The sequence below is a fragment of the Medicago sativa genome, chromosome 2 (assembly GCF_051527215.1).
Source record: "Medicago sativa cultivar Bolivia chromosome 2, Bolivia_mono, whole genome shotgun sequence".
Classification (NCBI taxonomy): Eukaryota; Viridiplantae; Streptophyta; class Magnoliopsida; order Fabales; family Fabaceae; genus Medicago; species Medicago sativa.
The window spans coordinates 27,408,289-27,422,250 of record NC_140750.1 but is presented as its reverse complement, the minus strand read 5'-3'; the positions used below and the strand labels follow the sequence as shown (position 1 = coordinate 27,422,250).

The following is a 13,962-nucleotide window of genomic DNA, read 5'->3' as shown; positions in this document are numbered from 1 at the left end:
TGATGATACCTACTAGTTCTCTTGTCTGCATATTTCCATGTGTTAATTGTTGTGTGAAAATATTGGAAGCAGAATCTGAGATCTGTAATATATCTCATCTAGTCCTGAAGATTATGAATGATGACTGAAGAACTGTATTTATGGTATCTATTGGTAATCTGAGATTGTGAACCTTTCTTCAAGGTAGAGTTCTTTTGAAGATTGAAGGAAAGGTTGCGTGTGTTATCTCTCTGATTTATTTGAATTGGCCTCAAGTTGTTTTAGCCAAAAATTTGCCAAAGGGGGAGATTGCTGGATATTTGTATGTTGGCTTCACTTTTGCCTAAAACAAATATTCATTCAGATGTGGAACACAATGTTCCAACATCCAGGCTTGGTCTGTACGTTTTGTGCCTTGCCTAGGTTTACGCACGCGTTCGCTTGATTGAAAGAATCCACGCCAGCATATGTTGGTCAAAACCGTGTGCAGTTATGAGAAGATCAGAACGATGTGATTTCCTAAGGGAATGGTAATGACTTAGGAAAGTGTTTTTAAGGTGATGATAATGTGACTTTTAATGTGCCTACTTTTTAGGAGTTTCCTTATCCGGCCATGTTGATTGAGTAATGAGTCACCGGTTTGATCTGAAGCCTGATTGAGTTGATGACGCGCTTTGCTTCAGTATTTAAAGGAGGCTGCAAGACCTGAAGAATTATTCAAGACATTATTTTCAGAAATAGAGTTTATCTAGGTTTTGAGTCTTTTGTTTGTGAGCCTTTCGTGTATCATCCTGATGCATGTTTAGGACTGTACTTTGAGTTGTAATTTGTGCACTACTCCGAAGCTTTTAAGCAAGGAGTTAGGTAGTCTGTGAACTGCATCTAAGCTTTTAAGCAAGGTTGCATGTTGTCATGTTTTGAAGGTAACTTCATTTTATATGCGTCTGTAATTTGTGAATCACAGGGGTGTGTGATCAGTTGTAAGGGAGTGAGATGGGATCTCAGATCTAGGAGTTCCTAGGTTGAAATCTTGTTGGGGCAGGTCCTAGGTCATAAGTGCAAACGTGGTTTGTTGAGAGCTTTTGAATACGGACTGCACTAGTGGATTTCCTTCCTGGCTTAGTAGCCCCCAGAGTAGGTGACGTTGCACCGAACTGGGTTAACAATTTCTATGTGCCTCTTTTTCTTTCTTGTCTGTTATTTTGTTTTATTATGTTGGTTAGCTTAATGTTCTAAACATCGTATACAACATTTTTTTTTTGTGTTTCGTGTTGAAACATCTCTTAGAACATCTTAAGTCTAACGTGTCAGAATTTCACTTTGACTCTACCATCTTGAATGAGTAAAGTTGTTGCTTTAGGACTTGCCGATGAGCCAAAGACTTTGCCATATACAAATATTCAAACTTTGACCACATCAATGCCGCATTTGTTTCCTTTGCTACTTCTCTCGAAACTTTATACCCGAGGCACAAGACAATGGTACTCCTGGCCTTGTCCACCATCTTTGTCTTCTCTACTCGTGACATGGTGACCGATAACGCACCTTCACCCTTCAAAGCTTTCTCACATTTTTGTTGTATTAACACTGCTTCCGTCTCTACCTTCCATAACCCAAAATCGTTATCTCTGGTAAACTTCTCAATATTCCACTTCGAACCCATGATACTTGATTATCCTTTGACTCTTGCCCCACGGTGGGCGCCAATTGTTGGTGAATTCGATGAAAACTCACACCAATAACAACTTGATGTGTGGAGCAAGGGATAGTCAAGCAACCAAAACAAAGTGTATGGAAGTTATAATCACAAGCAAAAGTAGAAAACAACATGAGAAAAGAAGAGAGAACACAAAAGAATTTGTTGACCCAGTTCTGTCCAAATTGACCTCGTCTGGGGAGAGAGCATCCCTCCGTTCCACTATAATGATGAGTAACTTTACAAAAAGTGATATCAATGGGTTACAAGAATAAGTCTCTCGCCTAATTCTACCCAAAGCCCCAATCTCTTCCCGTAACCAAGAGACTCAATCCTAATAGTGTTTCCCAATGTAATCAACCCTCAAACCCTAGTGTTTGTTCCCAAGAGACAAACTCTATACAAACCCTAGTTTTGTTGTTGCCTTTCTAAACCCTTGTTTTAGCCCCCTCTATCTCAAAGTTTAGTCTGATACAAAGTCTATATTTATAGTAAAAGTATCACTTAAAATTTGGAACAAATCTGCACCCAAAGATATGTTTATGTTATTCGCTGCCAGCGCACCATCGTGCCATGTTGCGATCCCATCGTGCCACATTTTTTCCAGTGACTTGACTCATAACTGAAACATCCCATCGTGCCACGTTGCCCTTCAATCGTGCCACAATTCCTGCAGAACCTGATTTTAAGTTAACTCTCACAATTATATTTTGAGTGATAACAAAAAAGTAGGACATATACTCATATCGTGTTTCTTACATGATATATTTTGTGTGATAACAAAAAAAATATTGTGTTTGTTACATTCTTTTTTAATATATTAATTCACTTTCTTCCATTATCTTTTCTAAATGATAAGGAAAAAATTGGACATGTACAATATGTTACATTTTATTATATGTGTTATTTGCATTGAAAATTGAAGGTAATTTTGAAAGGTAAAAAAGACAGTCCAAAAGAGCCGAAAGAGCCATAAAACACATGCATTTCACGATGTACCGACATACCTTGACTATTTTGCTTTGCATGCATGCATTCTGGCTCCGTCATAAGTGGAAAGGGACAATACAATTGGTTTATATGAAATTTGTCAAGTAGAAAACGTTACCGTGGAAAAGGAAGTTACTGCCATGGTTTATATGAAAAAGGAAATTCTGTGAAAGAAAATATCAAAGAGTCCGTAGAACATTGAACATTTAACCAGCTTCTTTTTATTCCCTATAATTTAGAACTAGGGCATTTACATAACAGGAGGGCATTGCCATTATTATTATTATTTTTACAATGTGGTCCATACAATGTGGTCCTGGGACAATTATTTTTTATTTTTTCATAAACAAAACGTGTCCCAAAAAGTCTATTTTGGTGGGCTGGATGCTAAGTTACTCAATATTTTTCCTCAAAAAAAAGTTACTCAATATTTACCAGTAATAAAATAACTGTACATAACCTATCAGAGACCTTATAAAAGGGTTGCTCAATCATTCTAAAGTAATCAAACTAGCTAAGCACAAAATGGATACAAAAAGGCAAGCATTGCTCCTTCTGTTAGTCTTAACAATATTTCCCTTCACTATCAAAGCATCTTCAAGTGATGGTGGCATTGCCATCTACTGGGGCCAAAACCTAGGAGATGGCACCTTGACATCAACATGTGACACTGGTAATTACGAGATTGTACTCTTAGCTTTCCTCAATGTCTTTGGAGAAGGAAGAGTCCCAAGTTGGAACTTTGCAGGTCATTGTGGTGACTGGAGCCCTTGTACAAAACTCGAACCCGAAATAAAACATTGTCAACAAAAAGGCGTCAAAGTTTTACTTTCCCTCGGAGGTGCAATTGGACCCTACTCCCTTAGCTCACCAGAAGATGCTAAAAATGTTGCTAATTACCTCTATACTAACTTTCTTAGTGGTCAATTTGGTCCACTTGGAAGTGTTACCTTAGATGGTATTGATTTTGACATTGAAGGAGGTACAAATCTTTACTGGGATGACCTTGCTAGGGACCTTGACAATCTAAGACAACAAAACAGGTAATATTTTTTGAATGACAAGTTTTAGCATGATAGTACTAGCTAGTAGTACAACTTGACCGCTGTACAACTTGAAACTATAAAACTAAAAATATATATGGAAAAAAAATTTAAAAAAATATGAAGATGATGAAGAAAAAGTTGAACACATCATCCCCACTTTTATAAAAGAGATAATTTTAACTACGTTCTTACATATGAAGTGCTCCTTTCTGATATCTCCATGTCATGATATATTTCTTTATGAATAAAGTTGCACGTGCCTTTGTGTGCGTAAAGAATAAGGTTGCATGGTAGACCAAAGAAAGTGGCATATGCTTGTGAACCAAAGACAAGACACCACGCTTTATTATAGAGATTTGTTATTTGAACATCCATTTATTTAACAACATAATGAACAACCATATTTTTTCAAAGAAAAATATCTATTGACACGAAAACTATAGCAATAAAGAGAGAAAGAAAAAATATAATGTGAGTATGAGAGGTAAAGTTAAATCATCTGAAGTGTATAATGTGATGTGAGTATGATAGAGAAAGTATAACATAGGAAAATGTTAACTTGTGCCCCATGTTAAGGAACCTAAAATGGAATTTTTGTTTAGGAAATTGTGTCAATTTATTACTCCCTCCGTTTCAAAATATATGTCCAAGTCAACCACTTCACATAAGTCAATGCACAATTTTGACCGTTAATATCTTTAATTATCTAAAGTAAAAAATTATAAAAATTTAATATTTTGAAAATATTTGTCGAGACAAATCAAACATCATCTTACATGCTAATATTTATATTTATATTTATATTACCACTTCATAAACTATACTCCATTACTCCTAGTAGAAGTAAAACATTTCTTAAGAGAATCATTGAATGTGCAAAATAAGATAAAATGAGCTTAACTTTATTAATTTTGTTTTATTAACAGTGGTTAATAGAGTAGTTATAGTGGTTTGAAATAAGGGGTGCCAATTTAGTTGATGATGTCTTCTATTCTCTTTGATTTCTTTATGCTCTAGAGAAATAGCATTTTTCATATAAAATTTATCAATTGTTTTCTTTTTTGAAACTTTAAAAAGTGTTCTAAGGACATTTATTCGCATGACTCATATAATGTTTATCATTCAAAATTTAGCTCTCTATTCAATATATTTTTGAATTCTTCTTTGCTTACACCCTAATTAACAAATCAACCTTTTATCTCTTGCAGTTACTTTTACTTGTCTGCGGCACCCAAATGTGTTATACCAGATCACTACCTTGACAAAGCTATCAAAACTGGCTTGTTTGATTATGTACTTGTTCAATTCTACAATAACCCTTCATGTCAAAACTGGCTCTTACAATCATGGAATGCTTGGACATCTTTAGTTCTACCAAATAATACCGTTTTCATGGGACTACCAGCAGCTCCTGGTGGTGGTTATATAGCACCAAATTATCTCATTTCTAAGGTTCTTCCTATCATTAAACAGACTTCGAACTATGGAGGAATTATGCTTTGGGATAGATTCCATGATATTGAAACTAATTACAGCAATCAGATAAAGGAGTATGTTAAACGATCTGTTCTTCGTTTTAAGACACATGTTTCCGAGATAAAGGATGTATCTCAGCAGCTTTGAACTCCATGTTTCCGAATTAAATCATATTATACGCGTAGTTCACTAGATATATGTATGAGTATGGAATAAGACAAAACTCAGATCCTCTACAACGGTTATAGATCGTTAGATTAAGAAAGAAAAATGATCAGGATCACTATTATGTACCTAGTTACACTTTGATTCCCTCAGTTTTCATGTAACCCTTGGGAATCAAAGCGTCTTATCTTATTTATGTACTGGAAGTCACTTTGAAATTTGAATAAAATTGAATTGCGCGTTTTCAACTTAAATTCTTACTAGTCTATGTAATTCACAAACGTGTATAAGCTACATATAAACACAGCTATATATTTTTGTAAGTTTTTGCGTAAAACATTTTCTTAACAAAATATGTATTATAACTTGAACTTGAGTAAAGTTTTTTGATCTGATGAAACATCACTACGGGGTTATACTTGATGGCTGTTTGATTTTTAGTGCAACAAAGGAAACATGGCAGTTGGTTGAAGGTAGTGAAAGGGAGTAGTATGAACTTCTGCAAGCTTATGTGCATGAGTTAATTAGAAGCAACTAGGTTCTTTTGTGAAGATGAATACCATACAAATTCCATAGTCCCCACCAAAATTCAAAACATTTTATGTTTGTCCTGATCATGCATGTAGAAAAGGGAAAACCATTGTCTGTTGTGGTACAAGATGAAAATAATTGCAATTTTGTCATTGCTTATGCCATTGTGGATGTAGAAAATAGGGATAATTGGAAGTGGTTTTTGACACTATTGCATCAGGAGCTAGGATACAACGTGCAAAACAGATTGAATTTTATTTCAGACATGCAAAAGGTAACAAAATATTGCATGGATTATATTCTATTTTGATACATTTATATTCTGTTATTATATTCTGCATGTATGTTATAATTGCTAATTTTAGAATCAACTTGATTTTGAATGTTGTACTTTTATGATCTGTTTGATAGTAAGTGTAGTAATATAGGGACAATTTTGACAGTAAGTGGTATTTTATAAGGATCAATGTGATAATAACTTTTTTTGAAATTTGGCAGGGTCTGATTCTTGCTATGCATGAATTGATGCCATGGGTGCCACATAGATATTGTGTCATGCACCTTTGAAGGAACTTTAACAAGCAATGGAAAGATAAGGAGTTGAAAGGGGTGGTCTAGGAATGTGCTAAGGCAACAACTCCTACTCAGTTCAATCACATGATGGGGAGGGTTAAGAGACTGAATGAGAAGGCTTGGGAGTATCTGATGACAGGTCATCTTACGTTATTCTTAGCATGTTTTTCAGTTTATTTTAGTAGGATTTAGCAGCAAAAATGAGGAGTATTAGAACGATTACCTAAGATTTTGGGACTTTTGTAAATGTTTTCTATATTTGAGTCTGTAATTCTAGTTTTCCCGAAACATATAAATTTTATGGGGTTTTTAAAGTAATTCATGAATAAATCATACAAATCGGCAAATCAAGAACATTCGAAGAATTATATATAAAGATTCAAGAAACAAGAATAAAGATCCATGAGGCCTCAAAAGACTTACATTGGGAGGAATTATGTTCCCAAAGCACCAAGGCAAGTTATTTGAAGATGAAGACCTAAAAACGACATAAAATCGGAGATTGGGCCCGGAAAAATGCCTAGGACATGAAATTCACATCTCATGCGCCTAGTGCATCATCCATGCGCCCAAGGGAAGCAATGTGATACACTCACATGCGCCTAGGGGATTTTGCATGCGCCCTGTGCAAGCAAAAACTTGGGGCGCAACTGTTTTTTCATGCTTCCGTTTTGGGTAAAGCCAGCACTTTTAGCCCAAACCTAGGTAGAAACTCTCACGATAAATATCAGCCTTCCTCATTCCGAATTTTCAAGAGGAAGGCGACTTTGGAGCTTCAAGAGAGTTTCTATCTTCTCCTTGATTTTCTAGGGTATGTTTTTATCTTTAGTAATTTGTTTTTAGTTACCATGTATAACTAAATCTTTTTAGGTTAGAGTTCTAAGATGAACCTCTGTATATTTTGGATATTTATTTATTTTAATATGTCATTTATTATTTTATTTATTTTTTTGTTCGCTATTAAGTTTTATTAGTCTGCAGTTTTATTTATGTGAGAGGTGCAACCCTAGATTAGGTATTTAGGTTGTGAGAGGGCCTAATATTGCTATCATTAACCGGATGTTAATATCTTGATATTTATATCCCTTTACTGATAACTATCTGTCTAGGAAGTAAGTGATTATTAATTAACCAAAGATACCATAAGAATTGTTGACCCTAGGTGTAGGTACTCAGTGTTAAATCCCATTGAGTCGGGTGGTGTCTTACCGAACCTAGGAATTAACTGGTTAGTAATTAGGGAAACAAGCACCTAGTTGTCCAACCTAGAGCTACAACCTAATAGAACGATTCTCTTGAAACCCTTAGTAAGGTAGACGTAGATTAGGGCTGCCCGTTTGTAGAACTACTAAGAAAGCGTAGAGAAAGTGTGCTATGAGGGTCCTAAAATTCATATATGGTCAGACCTAAGGGTACCATGGCCTTCATTGCCTTGGGAAACATTGGAAAGCCAATATAAAGTTTATGTTTCAATTACCTATGAATTAGCAAGATCCCACACGTAATGATCACTGTGCGATCAGCAGGTGAAGTTAGCCATCGAAGGGAAAAGCCTAATTAGATACTCAGTGTTAAATCCCATAGGGTCAGGTGGTGCCTTATCCAATTAGGAACATCCCAACGGCCTCATCACTTGTATAGTCTATCTAAGATAAATAAACGCGACATATATTTTACTTATTATCCAACAATGAATATACAGAGGGGATTTGAAGAATCATAACCGCTGCTTACTTTTCTGCAACCAAAAACAGGTAAACTTGCTCTGTTGCAAACAGATAAAAATTGCAAGTCTTTTTAACCCTTACCTTTTATATCGTCAACTTAATAAAAATAAGTAATGCGAATTTTTTGGACGAAAGAACAATCTTTGTTGATACGATATACTCTACTTATCACTTTATTGCTTGGTAAACGATTGGTACACTTGCCATTAGTCCGATCGTGCATCAGTATCTCAATAAATGGCTAAACGAATCATGGACAAAAGCACATTTCATAGAAAATTGCAAGGCATATAACATAGGGAACAATACTTGTGAGCTTTTCGATGCAAAGATTTTGAATTATAGATGGAAATCAATACTAAATATGGTTGAGTAAGTCAGATGATATGTGATGATAACTGATGGCAAAGCATCATATATGACATTTTGGCTAAATTATTAATACTTTTTCTTTGAATTTGAAGACAAATAAGATAAGAGTTAGAGGAGTTGTTAATGGTTTGAGAAACATATTGTATTGTTTTCAATCAAGTCGTTGTAATTCAGTTTTATCCTAGATCATGCAACTTCATACGTTTTTTTTAGTGTTTTGTAGTGAGGACTCATGTAACACTACAAGAAAAAAAGTGTTTTGCGACTTTTAATATGACTGATTGTGACTTTCCTGTAGTGTAAATCTTCAAATCAAGACATCACATGAAGGATCAAGGATGAAGAATTGAAGATCAAGAGTTCTTAGAAGGTTGTTAAAGACAATATAAAAAGTGAAGAAAATTCATTTCCACTTCCAAGGTGTTTTAAGACGGAAATACGATCGAAATCGGGAAGAATATGCAAGAAATCACACCTGCGGGGCTGCCTCAGACGCCCCTGCACCAAAGACAACATTCCATGCTGCCTGAGGCGCCTTGCGCCTAACCTGTGCGCCTGGTACTAGGTAAAAACCCCTTTTTGCTTGTTTTCCAAACTGGATCGGCGGATAAAGTCCAGTTTTCTTCTCTTAATCCCTAAGTAACCTAATGCTACAAATAGAGACCCTTGCACACTATTTTATTCATTCAGAAACATTGACGTTTCAGAGCAAGGGTAGAGCATCAGAAATTCAAGGTGGATTTCTTCCTCCTTTTATTTTTTCTAGGGTATGTTTTTCTATTATTTTGTTCTGATAAACCTCTTGATTAGAGTTCCACAATGAATCCCTTCTTATTTGTTGGAATTTATTAATAAAGTTTTCATTCAGTTTATACTTTTGAATGTGTTGATATTTAAATTAGATTATGCTCGTTCTTAATACTTCGTCAATTGGTTAACTACGAGTGTAACCTTGAGGATTGATCTGTAGGATTAAAGTAGGCACTGACAACCTGAAATTTTACCGATTAATTGGTTTTCTAATTACTACTTCTTATAGAGCTTAGGAAGTTAAGGTTGGAGTCGTCTCCGTCATTACTCCGCTCTTTTGAAAAACGTAGTACACTACTCTGGTGGATCCTACACGAGTTATCTAAAGAGCCTAGTATGGGTTTTCCCGTCGTGGCACATTAAATCAGTGATGCACCACATAAGTTGTTTTATTTCTTAAAAGATAATTCTAATAAAGACGAAGGGGGAATCAAGGAAACTTTAATCGTTAATCATCTGAATCACAAAAACCTAATCTTGCATTGGGCAAGGAAATTTAACCCTGCAATTCTATAAACTTTTATTTACTTTTCGCTTTTGAAATAAGTTTTACTAATTAAATTTGAACGAAAATCCCTATGGAGAACGATAAAACTTACTACTTTACTACTTGTTGCGATTTGGTGCATTTGCCAATTTAGTCCATCATGTTTTTGGCACTGTTTCTGGAGATTGTTGATATTTCGACCGATGAAACTTATTTTTAAGTTTAGAACTAGGTTAGTTTTTCTTGTTTTTAAATTTTCAGATTTTATCTTTTTATTAGACTAGGGTAGCGATTTCTTTTTGAGTAAATTACAATCCCCTCCCCTCAAAGATGCTTGAATTACACTCCCCTCCCCTCTTATGTTAAAATATACACTCTCCTCCCCTCTTATTCAAAATATATTAGAAAACTTTTCACTCCCCTCTCCTAAGAGAAACTTGAATTACATTCTCCTCCCCTCTTATGTTAAAATCTTCACTTTACTCCCTCAATATTTTTATTTTATTTCTAATAATCTTGCAAAAAAATAATAATCTAACACACTTTCAAAAAATAGTAATGCAGGTCTATTTTAATATAATAAAAAATTGAATACATATTTTTTGATATTTTTTATTCACAAATTCATTAACATGTAGTTTTAAACTCTATTATAAAATATGAAACAACCCAAAATAAAATTGAAATATGTGAAAAATTACTAAAGACATTAAATCATGGTTATTAAAAAGTTAATTTTATACTCTAAATTATAAAATCAATAGAAAAATATTTAAATTGACATTTAAATTATAAAGAAATGAATTAATTTTTTTAAATGGTGGTTCAAAATTAATATATATCATAAAAATATTGATTTATGTTAAAATATATTAAAGTGTAGTGCATATTTAATTATTAAGTGAGGGGGATGTAATTCAAGTATCTTTTAAGGGAGGGGAGTATAAATTTTATTTTTCAAGGGAGGAAAATGTATATTTTAACATAAGAGGGGAGGTGAGTGTAATTCAAGTATGTTTGAGGGGAGGGAAGTGTAATTTACTCTTTCTTTTTTAGAGTAGAATTATGGTTTAGTCTATTCTCTATATATGAAACTTAATGTCTACCAAAAATACAATCTTAGCCCTTCTTAATTTTTTGACACGTCATCAAAATTATATACTTTTGTGTCTTTTGCATCAACTTCCCCCTATTTTTCCTCTTCAAAAAACAAACTAAAACAAACTTACTCAATAAAACACACTAACTCAATCTTTTTTTAAAAAACAAACAAACTTAATCTTAATCTCAATCAAAACAAATTTTCCTATAATTCAACTTTTGAATATCAAGAGTTAAAAAAAATACAATCTTCTATTCTTTAATTATGAAATTAATGTCTACCAAAAATACAATCTTACCCCCTATTAAATTTGACACGTCATCAAAATTATATCTTTTTGTGTTTTTTGCTTCAACTTCCCCATATTTTTTTTCTCTTAAAAACAAAATAAAACAAATTCACTCAATAAAACACACCAACTGAATATTTTTTTAAAGAACAAACAAATTTAATATTAATTCCAATTAAAACAAATTTTTCTATAATTCAACTTTTAATTATCTAAAAAGTTAAACAGAATTACAAAATATTTATTACAAGGCATATACCTACTTTTTAAAAAATTACACATTTTCAATTTTGTTTTTTTTTCAAAAAAGAATTTGCATTTGTTTTTTTAATCTTTTTCATAGTCAAAAGAAAAAATATATTAAATAAAAAAATAGATAAAGAGACCGAGGGCATTAAACCTGACTCAGGTACAACAAAAAACGAGGATACAACATAATAAATCAGACCATGTTGATCAACCCAAATCTATCGTAACAAAAATTCACTAATCAACAAGAGTAAATTTACACGGGCGCGGAACCAGGTTACAAAAAAAATGAAAAATGGACCTCTGTGAAAAACAATTAATGGATCGACTGTGAGCACAATATCAAAATCCAAGTGTCAAGAACTCCCTAAACAAATCAACAAGCATAAAAACTCTTTCGAGCTTGAAGAACTAGAGTGGAGACAAACAACACACTTTGAAACCTGCATATCTCAACATATTTGAAAACAACTGAGAATCAAAGAAGTCAGACCATCATGTCATATTATAAAATATTATTTTTTATTGTTGTAGATTATTATTATTATATCTTTTAGAAAAATGACTATAAAAAACAATGAAAACATGATAAATGAGTCACTAAATAATATTGTTGTACAATTCATAAACGTGACTCATAACGACATCTATATCAATAATGAAATCTTTACTATTTTAAATATTTCTACATAATATTACACTAACCTCCCTTAAGGTCTTCTTAAATAACACAACACCCGCTCTATTAGAAGCTTGCAACACTATCCGCCCAGATGGAATCTCGGAATCGGACAAATGCCTTAGGTTGTTTGGATAATCCCTTAAGGGACATGCCAAGGATTGGTTAAATGTCCTTCAAAGAGGAAGCATAGAATGAAAAGTTTTGTTTGTTAAAAATAGTGAATATCTTATAAGCTAGTTTATAATAAATACCTTATAAGCTATATTATAATAGATAGTTGATAAATTATTTTATATTGGATAGTAAATAAGTTAATTAATTGAATTTGTAAAGTTTGATAAATTTAATGGTTGAATTAATTTATAAATATGAAAAACATACAAAAGTCATATTTAAAACTTTTTCCAATTAAAATTGCGAAGAAAAAATTGTGAGAAAAAATTAAAAATTATAATCTATTTGAATTAACTTATAAAACGTTATCTATATATACTAATATAAAAAGAAATGTCCGGTGAATTGACCAATTTGCCCCTAGGAGGGGCATTTTGGTAATTCAATTATTGGAGGTTTTTTTAGGGTTGGCCTATGAATTTCCATTTTTGCCCCTAACCAATTTTTTTAATTACTTTCTTATTTTTATATTTTTAATAACTTTTAATTATTTTCCAATTTTTATATTTTTAACTATTTTTCAATTTTTACTCCCAAATTCATTTGCTTTTACATTGCCGTTGGGTGAGATTAAGGTATCGTTTGACCCGACTTTTTTCAAACTTCTCTACATTTTTAAGGAGAAGTTAGGCCGAATACAATATCAATTAAGTACTTACTAAAAAAAGTACTTTTTTTGAACGCATAAAATTGAATGGAATGAGCTTTGACCAGAAGCTGTTGAATGTTACTTTAAAAAACTACTTCTCGACAATTTATTTCACAAGCACATCTTTTCAACTCACGCTGGGAACCTTTTCTTTATTTTTTAATATTATATTTCAATATGTTTTTTTCTTCCATTTAACTTTATTTTTTTTAACCGTTCCATTAATTTTTTAAGGAGGTTCCATTTAATTTTATTACCTTTTTTCAAAGGAATTTTATTATCTTTTTATCACTTATATATTTAATTTCAATATTGTTTAATCATCACAATCTCACAAATATTTTTATTCACGTTGTCATTTAGTGATCCCAAATATTTTTATCTCCTTTCTTCAACCTCGCTAATATATAAACACATTAACGTTTAGAGTAATATTTTATGTCCGTCTGTCTGTTTTTTTGTAACGCTAATGCATATAATTTTTTTATTGTTGCTTCGTTGAGTGCTACCTCACCAATTTTTTTTAACTATTTTCTAGTTTTTATATTTTTAAAAACTTTTAACTATTTTACAATTTTTTATTTTTAACTATGTAAAACTAAGTTGATAGTTCATGGTTTTTAAGGTTTATATTTTGACATATTACAATCATTCACAATTATCCGTCATTTTACCATCTATTCTTTCAATGTAATCTTTCAGACTGAATATTACTAAGCATATGTGAAGAGACTGAATATTGCTCAGCTGATATTACTTTTTTGACGTCAAAGAGATTTTTTATTTTTTAACGGTCAGATTATTAATAACCAAGTTCCTACACAAGACGCTTAAGAGTTTAATGTGTTTCTTTAGCTCATTTTGTGTCACGTAAATATTGGTGTTAATCCCTTTTTGGTAACTCTATGACAGTAGCGCTCACTTTTATAATTTTAACTAATATGTAATTTATGATGTTTTCCTGC

The 13,962-nt window shown here is 32.6% G+C and overlaps 1 pseudogene across 1 annotated transcript; it reads left to right on the top strand.

Moving 5' to 3' along the window:
* The first annotated feature begins 3,190 nt into the window (after positions 1-3,190).
* On the top strand, positions 3,191-5,451 carry LOC146945932 (acidic endochitinase-like; annotated as a pseudogene). Its single transcript, XR_015028208.1, has 2 exons — positions 3,191-3,708; positions 4,920-5,451. The product of XR_015028208.1 is annotated as an acidic endochitinase-like (transcript).
* Positions 5,452-13,962: the final 8,511 nt, after the last annotated feature.